Below are 15,533 nucleotides of genomic sequence, written 5' to 3' on the forward strand. Positions count from 1 at the left end.
CCCAAGGACTCAGGGCGGCGTACAACATTAAAAGAAACACATAATACCAAAGTTAAAACAATTTTAAATAGAATATCCCAAACCCAATTAAAATTGACAATGACATTTTTTTTAAAAAAAATTGAATTAAAATTAACAGTGATCAATAATTTATCTTGTTTTGTTCAGGAGAGGTTGGCTTGCTGGAAAAGCCAACTTTTTAGGGCGCGTCGGAAGAACTGGAGGTCGGGGATTATACGAAGCTCCGGGGGCAGCTCATTCCAGAGGAAAGGCGCTCCACAGAGAAGACTCTCCTCCTGGAGGTCACTAGCCGACACTCTGGCTGATGGCACCCTGAGGAGGCCAACTCTGTGGGATCGCAATGGACGGTGGGAGGCTACCGGTGGCAGTAGGTGGTCTCTAGGTATCCTGAGCCTAAGCCATGGAGCGCTTTAAAGGTCATAATTAGTACCCTGAATCGCACCTGTAAGACAAGCGGCAACCAGTGCAGTCTGCCTAAAAGGGGTGTAATATGGGAGCACCTAGGTGCCCCCATGATAATCCGCGGAGCCGCATTCTGGACCAGTTGAAGCTTCCGGGTGCTCTTCAAGGGCAGCCCCATGTAGAGAGCGTTATAGTAGTCCAAGCGAGAAAGGACGAGGGCACGAGTGACTGTGCACAAAGCCTCCCGATCCAGGAAGGGGCGCAACTCTCAAGAGCTGAGAGGGTCTCCGCCATTTCTTCCCTGCCTGATGAAGGACAGTGGCAGGATTTGGGTTTCGCTCATGTAGAGGAAAGAAGGGCGGTGTGCGTGTGTGTGTGTGTGTGTGTGTGTGTGTGTGTGTGTGTGTGTGTGAGAGAGAGAGAGAGAGAGAGAGAGAGAGAGAGAGAGACATGAGAGGAGTCTTCCAGTATTTGAGCGGCTGGAACAAAGAGGACGGGGTCCACATATTTTCCAAAGCACCTGAAGGCAGAAAAAGGAGCAATGGATGGAAACTAATCAAGGGAGAGAAGAAACTTGGAATTAAGGAGAAACTTCCTAACAGTGAGGACAGCCAACCAGTAGAACAGCCTGCCACCAGAAGTTGTGGGTGCTTCATCACTGGAGGCTTTTGAGAAGAGACTGGACAGTCACTTGTCTGTTATGGTGTAGGGACTCCCGCTTGAGCAGGAGGTTGGACTTGAAGACCTTCAAGGTCCCTTCTGGCTCTGTTCTGATAGATGGATGGATGGATGGATGGATTGATTGATTGATTGATTGATTGGTTGATAGGGTGGGATGGGCTGATGTGATAGGAGAAGGTTGGTTCCAGAAGTAGCCCAGCCCTGTAGCATAGATACCTGGATATAAAGATAGGATGGCATCTTGGGAGCGTTTTCTCCCCTGGTCAAGGCTGCTGCTCCGACCCTTTTCCCACTCAGGCCCTCTTGGGAGGGAAGGAGGCTCCTTCTGGCCATGCTTGACCTCCATCTGAGCACCCTTCGGAGGGGTCTTCACAGTTCCTTTCTTGGCCAAATCAGGCAGCCCCAGTGATGGAAGCTGCACTTTCTTCCTGGGCTCCTTTGGAGCTGGAGAAGATTTCATCACAGGCAGGACCTGTGTGGCTCGCTGAGCAGCTGAAGAAGTGGATGGGTGGGAGCCCGAGAATTGGGCTCTCTGGTCCGACCGCTGCGGGTCATTATTAGTGATCTGAGGACGGGCCTTCTGGCTGTCCTTCTTCAGGCAGGGCAACTTGTTCAGCCTGTGAGACATCCTGCCGTAAAGAATGATTGCTAGACCTGGAAACAGATCCTATCAACAAAAGAGAAAGTTTGTAACTCCAAAGTGTTCATTGGTGGTTCTGTCTGTCTATCTGTCTGTCTGTCTGTCTGTCTGTCTCTATCTATCTATCTATCTATCTATCTATCTATCTATCTATCTATCTATCTATCTATCTATCTATCATCTATCTATCTATCTATCTATCTATCTATCTATCTATCTATCTATCTATCTATCTATCTATCTATCTATCTATCTCCTATCTACCTATCTACATGTTCTTCCCTGTTCAACTCAGAAAGCTCCGACTGCCCAAGGAGCTTCTGATTCTACAGAGGAATTCTTGTCCTTTTTACCTCTACAACTGTCTGTTTTGGCACCGCAACCAAACTAAAACTCCTCTAGAGAGAGAAGACGGAGAGTGAGCGACAGGCAGCAGAGAGAAAGCAGAGCTGCTTAACTCAAGGCTCCAAAGCTCTCCTCTCCTCCCTTGGGCCTTTCCCAGTCTGCCCTCAGGGGCCATGACATCACTGCATCCTTTATGTCTCATGGGGACAGCTGAGGCCATGACTCCAGGGGCCTCCCACTCCCCCAGGTGACAGGGGTGGGATATGGAGGGTCCCCTTGATCACATTGGTCATATCATGTGGAGCAAAGCCAGGAGTCTCCTATGGAATGACCCAATGGGAGGGAGGGAGGGAGGCTCTCCACCTGCTGGATCTCCAAAAACCCCAACCAAGATTATGGCTGATCCACTTTATTCTTACATGGTACATGATATATGATGCAGGATACAGGATTCATGATATATGATATATGACATTATGTGATGTGATGTTACATTATCTTATATGATATTTTGTCGTCTGGCTTATAACAGTTTGTTTCATGACAGTTCAAGTCTACAACGGCACTGAACAAAGTGACTTATGACTGTTTTTCACACTTATGACCGTTACGGCATCTCCACAGTCATATGATCAAAATTCAGATGCTTGGTAACTGACTCACATTTATGACGGTCGCGCTGTCCCAGGAGGGACGTGATCCCATTTTGTGACCTTCTCACCAGCAAAGTCGATGGGGAAGCTGGATTCATTTCACAACCACGTGACTAACTTACAGAACAGAACAGAATAAAGCTGGAAGGGACCTTGGAGGTCCTCTAGTCCAGCCCCTGATCAAGCAGGAGAAGCTACACTATTTCCTGATAAGGGGCTCTCTAGTTTCTTCTTGAAAGCCTCCAGTGATGGAGCTCCCACGATTCCTGAAGGCAGCTATTCCAGGGGTTAATTTTCCTCACTGTCCGGAAGTTTCTCCTTAATTCCACTCTAGGGATTCACTTAACAAAGGTGGCAAGAAAGGTTGTAAAATGGGGCAACACTCACTTAACAATCGTCTCGCTTAGCAACAAAAGTTTTGGACCCGACTGGGGTCGCAGGTCAAAGATTCCCTGTATTTTAGTTTCCTTGCAGACCTTCCAGAATCTCTTCTTTGTGAGATGGACAACTAGTTAACTTAGATGAAGAAAGAAATAAAATTGTTGTGAAGTTTTTTGTCATTCAATGCAGCTTCTGGTTCCAGAGCGGAGTTTGCTTCAGTGGCTTTAGACACCAGCAGCTTTTCCATTTCGGAGTTTCTTGACCTCTTCCGCTTTGAATGACCTTCGTGGCTTCAGATCTCCCTGGAATCAGTTTTGCACCTAACAATTCCTTCTTTCTTATGGGGTTACAGGGCATATCAAGGCATCTGCGGTTTCTCCAGAGATTTGAGCTGCCCTTCACTTGCTGGACGTTTCCTGGATTGGACAAAAACAGTTTCATTACTGAAAAAGACTTTATGCACGAAATAAAAGATAATAAGTCAAACAACAATATGAGATGATGTTACATTCAGAGTCCCAATGTCTGTTAAAGAAATACCTTATTAAAAATGGATATCTTCAATGCTCTCGCTGAACACAGTTATCTGCTGTTATCATGAGTCACAGCTATTGTCTTAATCAGAATAAACTTTGAACTGAACGGAATTCTCCAATTATTTCAAAACAACTGACTTGAAAGGGACTTTGTAGGTCTTCTAGTCCAACCCCTAGCTCAGGCAGGTGACCTTATATCACTTCAGACAAATGGTTGTCCAACCTCTTCTTTAAAACTTCCAGAGTTGGAGCAACCACAAGTTATGAAGACTGGTTGTCCCACTGCTTGATTGTTCTGACTCTCTGGGTATTTCTCCTTAATTGCAGCTTGCTTCTCTCCTTCATTAGTTTCCATCCATTTAAGAAGAGACTAGACAGTCACTTCTCTGAAATGGTACAGCTCCGTGATGGTAAACCTATGGCCCACGTGCCAGAGGTGTCATGCAGAGCCCAAGCTGTCTCCTCAGTTCAGCTCCGGCACCGCTCGCCGCCCGTTGGCCAACTGGTGTTCAGGTCCCTGCCGCACATGTGCAGGAGATGGGGTGCATTGGGGGGGGCACGTATGCAAGCACAGGAAGCGTGCCTCTTGCTGTGGGATCGCATGGACATTGCATTTAGAGGGTTTGGGTGCACATGTGCGCATTCATGCCAATTCACACGCACATTGGGCACTCAGTCCGGAAAAGGTTAGCCATCACTGGTATAGGTCCTCCTGCTTGACCAGGGGGCTGGACTAGAAGACCCCCAAGGTCCTCTTCTCTTCTCTTCCATTTCCATTTCCATTTCCATTTCCATCTCCATCTCCATCTCCATCTCCATCTCCATCTCCATCTCCATCTCCATCTCCATCTCCATCTCCATCTCCATCTCCATCTCCATCTCCATCTCCATCTCCATCTCCATCTCCATTCTTATTCTTATTCTTATTCTTATTCTTATTCTTATTCTTATTCTTATTCTTATTCTTATTCTTATTCTTATTCTTATTCTTATTCTTATTCTTATTCTTATTCTTATTCTTATTCTTATTCTTATTCTTATTCTTATTCTATTCTTTCTATTCTATTCCATTTCTATTTCTATGCTATGTTATGTTATTTCTTTTTCTATTCTCTTCTATTCTATTTGAATTCTATTCTATGCTATTCTATTTCTATTCTATTCTATTCTAATTTCTATGTCTATGTCTGTAGTGATTAGGATCCCGAGGCTGAAGATGAAAGAATGTAATCCACCCACGGATAGCTAAACCAACAAAAGTTTATTGAACAAAGCATTCCATAGATAGCAGAATCAACAGCAAAATTATTAATCATGAAATATCATTCTTATAGTGTTTGCAGCTTCTTTAGTTCTACCTACTTTGCGTGTTATATCATTATTGGCTAACAAGTCTCCAAGGCACAACAATTGGTTAGGCCTTACATCATTGGTGTTCGTGAGAATGTGCATGTTGTTGCAGCTGAATGAATCAAGTGTTATCATTCAAATGAATAAAATGTTGCAAGTTATACTTTGTTTCATCATCCCGTGTCCTTCATGCCTGGGAACACGCTGCAAGCAAAGAATAGCTGACAAGCAAATATTTCCGCAGATTGCCGCACTTTGTACTTACACGTGTAACCTCAGTTCTAAGGACCATCCAGATGATTCACTGTAAAAACCCTACATATGTCTATTCCATTCTATTCCTATTCCTATTCCATGGTATGCTATGCTATGCTGTTCTTTGTTTCTTTTTCCTGCCTTCAGACACTTTGGAGAATAGCTTGACTCCCTTTTCTTTGGGACAGCCCCTGAGATATTGGAAGACTGCTTTCATGTCACCACTGGTCCGTCTTTTCATTAAACTAACATCTTAAAAACCATATTCTGTGTTAAGGTTGTGGGTAAATAGAAAGCCAATCAACATTACCCAAACACACCACTCAACCAATGGGAAGGCACCACATAAGTATGAAGCATAGAATAATCTGAAGCATATATTCTGGTAGAGAGAAGTTCCCTGAAGATGGGCTCCAGCAGGCGTCCTCAGAAGACTGGACTTTCTGGTTTTTTCTTTGAAGACATTTTGCTTCTCATTCAAGAAGTTTCTTCAGTTCTCTTGGAGGTGAAGCGAAACATTTTCAAAGAAAAACCAAGAGAGTCCTGTTGCCTCTTGAAAAAGCACCTTTGGGAAGAAGGCGGGGCTTAGCAGTGAGAAGACGGAGTTTCAGGCCATTCCTGAAATTCCCCTATTCCGGAAGAATTGGACGGGTCGTTTTCGATCCTAGCTGTCCTGGAGGGACAGTGAAGGCTTGGGGAGATCCAGTGACCTCAGAGACGTTTGCAGGTCTCGGGGGCGGGGGGGGGGGGCTCAGAACTTAACCCCTTTTGCCAACCCTTTCTGGATTAGCTGTATGCTAACCGAAACTGCAGGTAGCCCCTAAGAATGGTAGAAGTGATTCCAACTGGTAAGCTGATTTTATTACTCAAAGAGAGATGGTCCGCATTAAAATCTAAGCTAATTGAAACCAAAGAACAGAAGAATCTAGCGGCGAATTGGTTTTTTTTAATGGATTTATGGCTGGTGGTTACCCTATTTCTTTAATGTTTTGAATGCTGTTTACGTGGATAAAGGAAAGTTTACTTTACTTCAACACTCCCGCAGGCTCTCTCTTTAAGTGGGCTGTAAACCAATTTACTTTAATTTGGCTTCTTATAACTTGACACTTTTACTGCTTGGCTGTGTTGGTCTAAGATCAGATAAGACTGCATAGCTCTCAGCGTGTCCTTACTTGCGAATATTTTCTGCATCACATCATGGCGTCTGTACTTGCTTCAAGTGATTCATTTCAAGTGATTTTTTCCGCTTTTCAAAAGTTGTTTGATACGTATGAAAAATTTTCAGAAAAATCTGAAAAAAAACTGGACTATCTCTTGTCTTTAACATCAAAATATGAAAGAAAGAGTGAGAGCGTTGAATGTTTGAGTGCTCCTGAAATTCAAATGAAGAATGTCAGAAAGGAAGTCTCTCAACTTGCTGACACGTCGGGCGTCTGGTCTATTTCGGAGGCAGAAAGGGAAAGAGATACAACGCGTGAAAGAGGGGCGGCTATACAAAAAATTTATCTTAAAAGACAGATTGCAGGAGGAATGAGAAGCATAAAAGAATCAATACTTTATGAAACATTATTTGCAGAATTTTTGATACCACCCTTGAAAATCAAAAACAAATTGAGTGGAACAAGCCAAGGACAACGTTATTACACCAAAGGCACCCTAAGCAAAAAGGTGCGAAGATACTTCTGTTTGGACTTGCTTATAAAAACGTTTGGGGAATTTGTTTTAAGAATGGTGATAGGGCTAAGGAAGTTTTGCTATTGGAGAGACATAGGCTGATAGATTGAAGAATACAATTGAAAATTAGCTAAATCTAATTACTCTTATTTGTAATAGATATAGCTGAATAATAATTGATATTGATAGTAATGTATATAATGTGGAGTTGATATGATAAATAATAATTGGATATGAGAAAGGAAGGTTGGAAATATTTTTGGACTATATACAAAGGTTATTAATCACAATAATTATCACTATTAAAAAATAAAATAAAATATATACAGTTAGATGTTAATTAATATGGGGAAAATGTTATGATATATGATATAACTACATAAAGAAGGGAGAATGATAATAAACTATACTGCATGGAAGATGGACTTTTTGGTACTAAATATTATGGATGTTCAGCTAAAATAAGATACGAGGATTTGATGTTAATCGAGGATTCTACAAGCAAGTAAATGAAATGTCAGCAGGTCTTATGGATTAATTCTTTGGCATAGTTAAGGTTGAAGGATGTTTAAATAACTGTAGTCAACTAAAAGTGGAAGTATGATGATGTTAATATGGTAAACATTTGAGTTAAGATATTTGAATTAATATGAATTAATGGAAGAGATGCACCAAAACATGTTGTAACCAGCTGAAATACTTTTTTATATATAATATATACCTGTGTTCTTTTTTTGTTTTGTTTTTGTTTTTTGTTTTTGTTTTTGTTTTTTCTTCCCTACCTTTTCTTTGTTCTTTTTGTCTCCCCCCCCCCCTCTTTTTTGATTTTTTCTTTTCCCACTGGTGTGGGCATGTATTGTTTAAGATTATTATCTTTATTAATATTTTTAAATAATAATTACAGTCAAATGAAAATGGATATATGATGATGGTGATATGTATGAATATTTGAGTTAAAATGTTCGAGTTGACATGAATTATGTTTGTTGACTGTGGAGGATTATTAGTTTATTTGTGACCGACTGACACACTTTCTATAGCATGTAAAGAAAGATTTTGTACTTGTTTTAAATTAAAAACTAAAATTTTTTCTTAATTAAAAAAAAAAAGCACCTTTGGGACAACCAGGACCTGAATGACGGAGAAGCTTCATAGACATTATCCTGGGACTCATATATTTGCCTTCATCCAATCAACGTTAATTTTATATATATATATAATTTTTTTATTTTTTATTTTCAAAACAGACACAACACAAAGAATCCTCCTTCTTTACGTCCTCTAGAATGTAGCATTTGTCCCTGGAGGCTGAAGATGAGTGAAAGGAAACCAATCCACGGATAGCAGAATCAACAGCAGTTTATTGAGAATCAACAGCAACTTCATTGAGCATCAGACAGGATTTTTATAGTTTCTTAGTTTCTCAGTTCTTACCTACTTTACGTGTTATTCCATTATTGGTTAACAATTCTCCATGGTACAGTAATTGGTTAGTAATTACATCATTGGTGTTCATGAGAATATGCATGTTTTCACACACAATGAAAGACTCAAATATTATACATTCAAAGCAGCAAATGTTACAGGTTATACATTGTTTCATCCTGTGTCCTTGTACATGCTTGGGAACACTGCAAGCAAAGAATTGCTGACGCTTGCAATTACGTGTAACCGCAGTTCCAAAAACCATCCAGATGAACATTGTAATAACCCTACAGTAGAAAGTGTATCAGTTGGTTACAAAAGACTTTCGTGCATCTCTTCCACAGTCATCAACCATAATTCATATTAAGTATTTTAACTCAGATATATTTACACATGTTACATCATCATACCTCCATTTTCATTTGACTATAGTTGTTTAAACGTCCTTCATCATAAAATATATCAAGATTTAAAACATAACCACATACTGGCCTTTCATTTCATTTGCTATTTCTAATATCTTCCAATAACACTGAATCCTTATGGCTTATTCTGGCTAAACATCCATAATATTTAATAACAAAAATTTCTAATCCTCCTTTCCAAATCATTGTTTACAATTTACAACCACTTTCCTTATGTTGTACCCATGTATATATGTATATACGTTGTTATCATTTTTATTTGACTGTGTCCTTTATCATAACATTTGCCCCCTAATAAACAAAACTTAACTAAATTTAACTTAGTTCTTTTTTATTGACCTTAATCTTTCTTTCATAGGTACCATTCAATATTCATATCCAATTATTACTTATAGCAAAACGTATGTCTTGTGTGGCCCAGCAGGAGCCGTTGAAGCTGCCACCAGACTCCGACAGCGAGGGGCCCTATGAGTTGGCTCTGGAGGATGTGGAAGAGCCTGGACAGGGTTCCGACTCTGAGTACGGCGCAGAGAGGCTGGTTGGCCACAGGAGGCGCCTGAGCCTTGGACCAGTGGGGAGTAGACAAGGGAGAGTGAGCCGGATGCCAGTAGTGAGTTGTTCCTGGATGCCTGGCACCGAAGAGCTAATAGGTGTCAGGGACAGTTGCGCAAGTACAGGAGGTAAGTCTGGGTGACTTTTGTGAATCACCAGAAGACCCTGAGTTCTAATCCAGCCTTAGGAATTAAAGTGGGATTTGGACCGATCATCGTGGGATTGGAAGTTCTAGTCCCACCTATGTAAGAAAGTTCATTGGGTAATTTTAGGTCAATCACCAGGATACCACAAATTCTAGTTCCGCCTTAAGTATGAAAGCTAACCTGGCAACTTTGGCTAAACTCTGAGAGACAATGAGTTCTAGTCTCGCCTTAGGAATTAAAGTGGGTTTCGCGACTTTTGAGCTGATCTCCAGTACTTTGTGGGTTCTGCCTTATGTAAGAAAGTCTGCTAGGTGACTTTGGGCCAATCACCAGGAGCTGGTGAGTTCTAGTCCCGCCTTTGGCATGAAAATCAGCTGGATGATAGGGGGCCAATTACCAGGAGATGGAGAGTTCTAGTCCTGCCTTTGGCATGAAAATCAGCTGGGTGATTTGGGGCCAATCATCAGGAGACGGAGAGTTCTAGTCCCGCCTTAGGCATGGAAGCCGGCTGGATGATTTTGGGCCAATCACCAGGAGACAGAGAGTTCTAGTCCCGCCTTAGGCATGAAAGAAGCTGGGTGACTGGCCAGTCTATCTCCCTCAGTCCAACCCACCTCACATGGTTGTTGTTGAAGAGAAAACAGGGGAAAGAAGAGTTAGGCATCTTTGCCACCTTGAATATGTAATATAGATGCTCCTTGACTTAGGATCACCACTGAGCCCAAGATTTCCATCCTTAAGTGAGTCATTCGTTAAGTGAGTTCTGGCCACAGTTGTTACGTGAATCCCTCAAGTTGTTAAGTGAATCTGGCTTCCCCATTGTACTTTGCTCGTCGCAAAAGGGGATCCCCATGACCCAGCGACTGTGGTAAAGAGGAGTCCGTTGCCCAGCATCCGAATTTTGATCACGTGACCACGGGGATGCCGCAAAGGTCGTAACTGTGGGATGCGTTCCTAAACTATTCAGTGCCATTGTAACTTTGAACGGTCGCTAAATGAACTGTCGTAAGTCGAGGACTGCTTGCAAAGGTGGGATAACTAATCAAATAAATGAAGAATGTTCCATGGACCATTTCTAGATCTGATGCCAAAAATCTAGTTCAGTGTTTTTTTTTCAACTTCAGCCCCTTTAGGAGGGGTGGACTTCAACTCCTAGAATTCCCCAGCCAGCTAGCTAGGCCAAGGTAGAAAAAACACTGACAGATTAACAGCCAGGTTAAAATGATGCACGATTCCACCCGGGGAGAAGCCTTAACTCCTTCGTATCTCAGTTTGCCTGGTTGTAAAAGTTAATGTTTTATGGGCAGAGATGCGGCGGAGCTGTGTGTGACCCTTGCAGAGTTGACCTTTGCAATGCTGATTCCCGAAGCAAAGATAAAATGCACACCGGGACTAAAACACGAGACTATTATCGGGCGATGTTTGCAGGTAAGCTTGGAGTTCCTATGTGGAAAGACAAAACACAGGGTCATTCTCAACTTATGACCCTCATGGAGGCTATGGTTGCAAGTTGTGAAGGCCCTAGAGAAGCTTGGCTTTTTGCGGCGGTCGGTAAGTGAACACAGTCGGTAAGTGAAGCAATGGTTTACAACGGGCCAGTTTTGCAGGGAAATGAAAATAAATGCTGGTTTTGGGTATGTGCATCAAAAATATAGAATCAGGTGGAAGAAGGCGGGGCTTAGCAGTGAGAAGACGGAGTTTCAGGCTATTCCTGAAATTCCTCTATTCCGAAGGATTTTTGGATGGGTTCTTTGAACTCTAGCTGTCCCGGAGATGACAGTGAAGGTGAGGAGAGACCCAGGACCTCAGAGACACCCGCAAAGTCTCTGCGGGGGGGGGTATTTACTCCTCGTGCCAATTCCTTTCTGGATTAGCTGCGTGCTAACTGAAACTGCAGGTTGCCCCTAAGAATGGCAGAAGTGATGTCATCTGGTAAGCTGATTTTATTATTCAAGAGAAACTGTCCGCGCTAAAAGCCTAAACTAATTGAAACCATAAAATAGAAGAATCTAGCGGCAAATTGGTCTTTTTTTAATGGATTTATGGCTGGTGGCTACTTTATTTCTTAAATGCTTCAAGGAATGCTTCGGCAACCCCCCTCACTGACTCTTTTTAAGTGGATCGTAAAGTCAACTTTCTACTAATTATCCTGTCACGATCTGACATCTTTACTACCTGGCTGTGTTTACGATCAGATAAGATTGCACAGTTTTCAGCGTGTTTATATTTGGAATTTCTAACTGCGACACATCATGGCGTCTGAAGCCTCATTTCAGATTCTTTCTTCCGCATGTCAAGAGCTTTTTGACTCTTTTCAGAAATTGGAAAGAAAATTGGATCATATGATTTTAAAATATGAAGGAAAAACTGAGATTGTTGAATGTTTGAATGTTCCTGAAATACAAATGGAAAATGTGAGAAATGGCGTCTGGTCTATCTCAGAGGAAGAAAGGAGGGGGGGGAGCCATAAGGAAGATTCATTTAAAGAGACAGAGTGCAGGAGAAATGGAAACTCCACCCTGGAGAATTAAAGTCAATCTGAAAAATTTTACAAGCCCGGGACAACATTATTATTTCATCACTGACATTCAGAGCCAAAAGGTGCGAAGATATTTTTGTCTGGACTTGCTTATAAAAACATTTGGTAAATTTATTCAACGAATGGCAACTGGATTAAGAATATTTTGCTGTTGGAGGGACACAGGCTGACAGATGCAAGAATATAATTTAAAATTAGCTAAATCTGATTATTTTAATTTGTAATAGATATAGCTGAATAATAATTGATATTGATGGTAATGTATATAATGTGGAATTGGCTGATAGATTGAAGAAATCTAGCTAATCTAATTGCTCTCTTTGTAACAGATATAGCTGAATAATAATTGATATTGATAGTAATGTATGTAATGTGGAGTCGATATGAAAATAACAATTGGATATGAGAAAACATTTTTGGATTATACATAAAGAGTATTAATTACAATAACTACCACTATTATAAAAACTAAATAAAATACATACAATCAAATGTTAATCAACACTGGGAAAATGTTATGATATATGATATAACTATATATTATGGATGTTCAGCTAAAATAGGATATGAGGATTTGATGTAAATAGAGGACTTTATAAGTAGTAAATGAAATGTCAGCATGTGTTATGGATTAATTTTTTGGTATAGCTAAGGATGAAGGATGTTTAAATAAATATAGGCAATTAAAACTGGAGGTATAATGATAATATGGTAAACATTTGAGTTAAGATATTTGAATTAATATGAATTAATGGAAGAGAAGCACCAAAGCATGTTGTAACCAGCTGATATACTTCTTTTTTTTTAAATAGATACCTGTGTTTTGTTCTTTTTCCCTGCCTGTCATGTTTGTTTTGTTTTTTTTTTGTCCTATTTTTTTTTTTTGCCTTTTCTTTTTGATTTTTTCTTTTCCCACTGGTGTGGGCAGGTATTGTTCAAGATTATTACTTGTATTAATACTTTTAAATAATAATTACAGTCAAATGAAAATGGATATATAATAATGCTTAAGTTAATATGAGTTATGTTTGTTGACCGTGGAGGATCTGTAATCGATTGATACATTTTCTACAGATGTAAAGAAAGATGCTGTACTTGTTTCAATTAAAATTAAAAAACATTTATTTAAAAAAAATAGAATCAGGTGACCACGGAACGTTGCAAATGGTCGTAAACCGAAATATGTGGTAAATACTTTTGAGGGGGTCCGTTGTAACTTTGAATGGTCACTCAGCGAGTCAAGCTGTAGGAAGCTGTACAACACTGATGATGTACTTGGGTCATGAAAAGTGTGAAACTAAAGAACCAAGTCCAGGGAGAACCAAGGGCCCCATCTTCTTCTTCCTAGCATATTCCCAGAGGTGCAGGGTCCGGTTTTGGGATCATTGAGGGCCACTTTGCTCCGTCACCTGCATCGCCTAGGAGAAGGCCTGCAACTTCCATATCTTTGTTGATGACCTCTTGCCATCCCTGTTTTGGATGCCCACAAGGTCACCAGTCATTGACTTCTAGTTGGTAGGCAGCCTTGGCCATGGTGGAAGATGCTGCTCTCGGGATGTGTCCTTATCAGCAGAGTCGGACTTCTCTCATCTTCTCTGTAATTGGTGCCACACCAAAATGTGGTCAAATGGTGTCATGTGTGATGTGGTCAGGAAGGGAAGTGCCCTATATTCAATGGAGCCTTCACATTTCCATGGTATGGAGAGAGCTTTTGCTCCCTCCTGTTGCTGCCCAGCATTCAGGGGCCCTACAGTGCAACAGGAGGATGGTTCTCTTGTAGGTCTTAGATTCAAGATGGGTTGGCATCCATCTGTCACATAACACATCAGTGAGGTCTCGCCAACTCATCCAGGCTGCACTCATCCTTGCTCGCGCCTTGTCATTTATGTCCCCTTTTGTTGTGGGGCACCAGTGAAACTGGCAGCAGTTGGACAGTGAGGAGGTTGTGGAAAAACATGGGCCAGTCCTGGGGACTGAGGGAAGTTCACTGAAGCATTGGAGGTAGAGAAGGAGCTAGACAGCAGTGAGGCAGAGGAACAGCTGGAACCTGTTCCCAGTGTGTGCGTGCGCAGAGATGCCAGAAGACAAGAACTACTAAGAAAACAGGGTGAACTTGGGAGTAAAGCCACATCTTGGAGGTGATTGGCAAATATTTTCATGTGTAATTTTCTATAAAATTCATCTTGGTTGTCATTAAGAGCATAAATTGCTACTAAAAGTATTTTCTTATTATTGCCCATAATTTCCACCATCAAAATTCTTCCATCATCATCTGTGTAGATTTGTTCTGCTGGGATTGTATCTTTGATATACAAAACCACTCCTCTTTTCTTACATCTTGGCAACGCAGTAAATATTTTCCCTAATTTTGGCTGCACCAGTATTTGTTCATGTTGCTTTTTAATATGTACTTCTTGTAGGCAGATTTTGTCCAATTTTAATTTCTCTATGGAATGTTTTCCTTCTTTTAATAGCCAAATTAAGTCCATTTATATTAATTGTAATCAATTTTTTCTCTTCCATATTTATACTTTATAAGAAGGATTTACTGCTCTAGTAGATCTCGGTTCTTGTTGTTCTCTAAGGTCAATGCTGCCTACCGCACCTTCTTCTTTCTGTACTCCTCTTGGAGTACAATTAGTGGTTTTTCTTTTTCTGTCTCCTCATCTTTCCCTCTCAAATGTTCTGCATAGAATAGTTCTGCTATCACAGTTGAATCTATTCTATATCTTCGTCCTTGCCATACAAACATGAGACCTTCTGATATCAGCCATCTATAATTAACAACTTTTTAAAGTAAAATTTTAGTCACAAATTGGGGGGGGGGCAAGGATAGTTGATGCGCCAAATATAGCCTCTCAACTATCAAACGACAACCCGGCCTTCACGTGGTGCCCCCTGTTCCCACCAATCGGGCTCTGTCGACCCTTGGGACTGGCGTCCCCTTGGGTATATCCAGCCGAAACAGCTTCCATGGATCGCCATAAATTTCCATGGAAGTCGCCTATACCCACGTTGGGTGAAGAGGCGTCGAGTGAGTGAGTGAGTGAGTGAGTCACAAATTGGTATTCTATTCTCTTTCACTCTTCTTGGTACTTGTTTCAAAACCGCAATCTCCTTATTTTTTATTCCAGTCTTTTGTCTCTTGCCTTCTCTAATATTTGTCTTAATTGCTTTCTTAGTAAACCTTATATGAACTTCTCTTGGGAGATTGTTTCTCACTGCATATAGTCTCAAAACAACTTGTCTATACCATCCATCATCTTCTCTTGGGTTATCTCCAAGATGTCTGCCAGAATTTCTATCATTATTTCTGCCAGATTTTCTCCCTTTTCTTCTAAATCTGAAATAAAATCTGAAATCTGAGATAAAATTCTGATCCATTGATCTCCCATCCCAGTATTCCACTGTTATCTTTTTCAACCACACTGAATCTGGTATCAATATTTCCAATTTTCTTATCTCTTTCCTCATCTTTTTCTTCAGTTTTTTGAAGTCTGTCCTCATA

This window comes from Thamnophis sirtalis, unplaced genomic scaffold (genome assembly GCF_051295495.1).
Source record: "Thamnophis sirtalis isolate CommonGarterSnake01/CBP01778 unplaced genomic scaffold, rThaSir2_p1.2 scaffold_5, whole genome shotgun sequence".
Classification (NCBI taxonomy): Eukaryota; Metazoa; Chordata; class Lepidosauria; order Squamata; family Natricidae; genus Thamnophis; species Thamnophis sirtalis.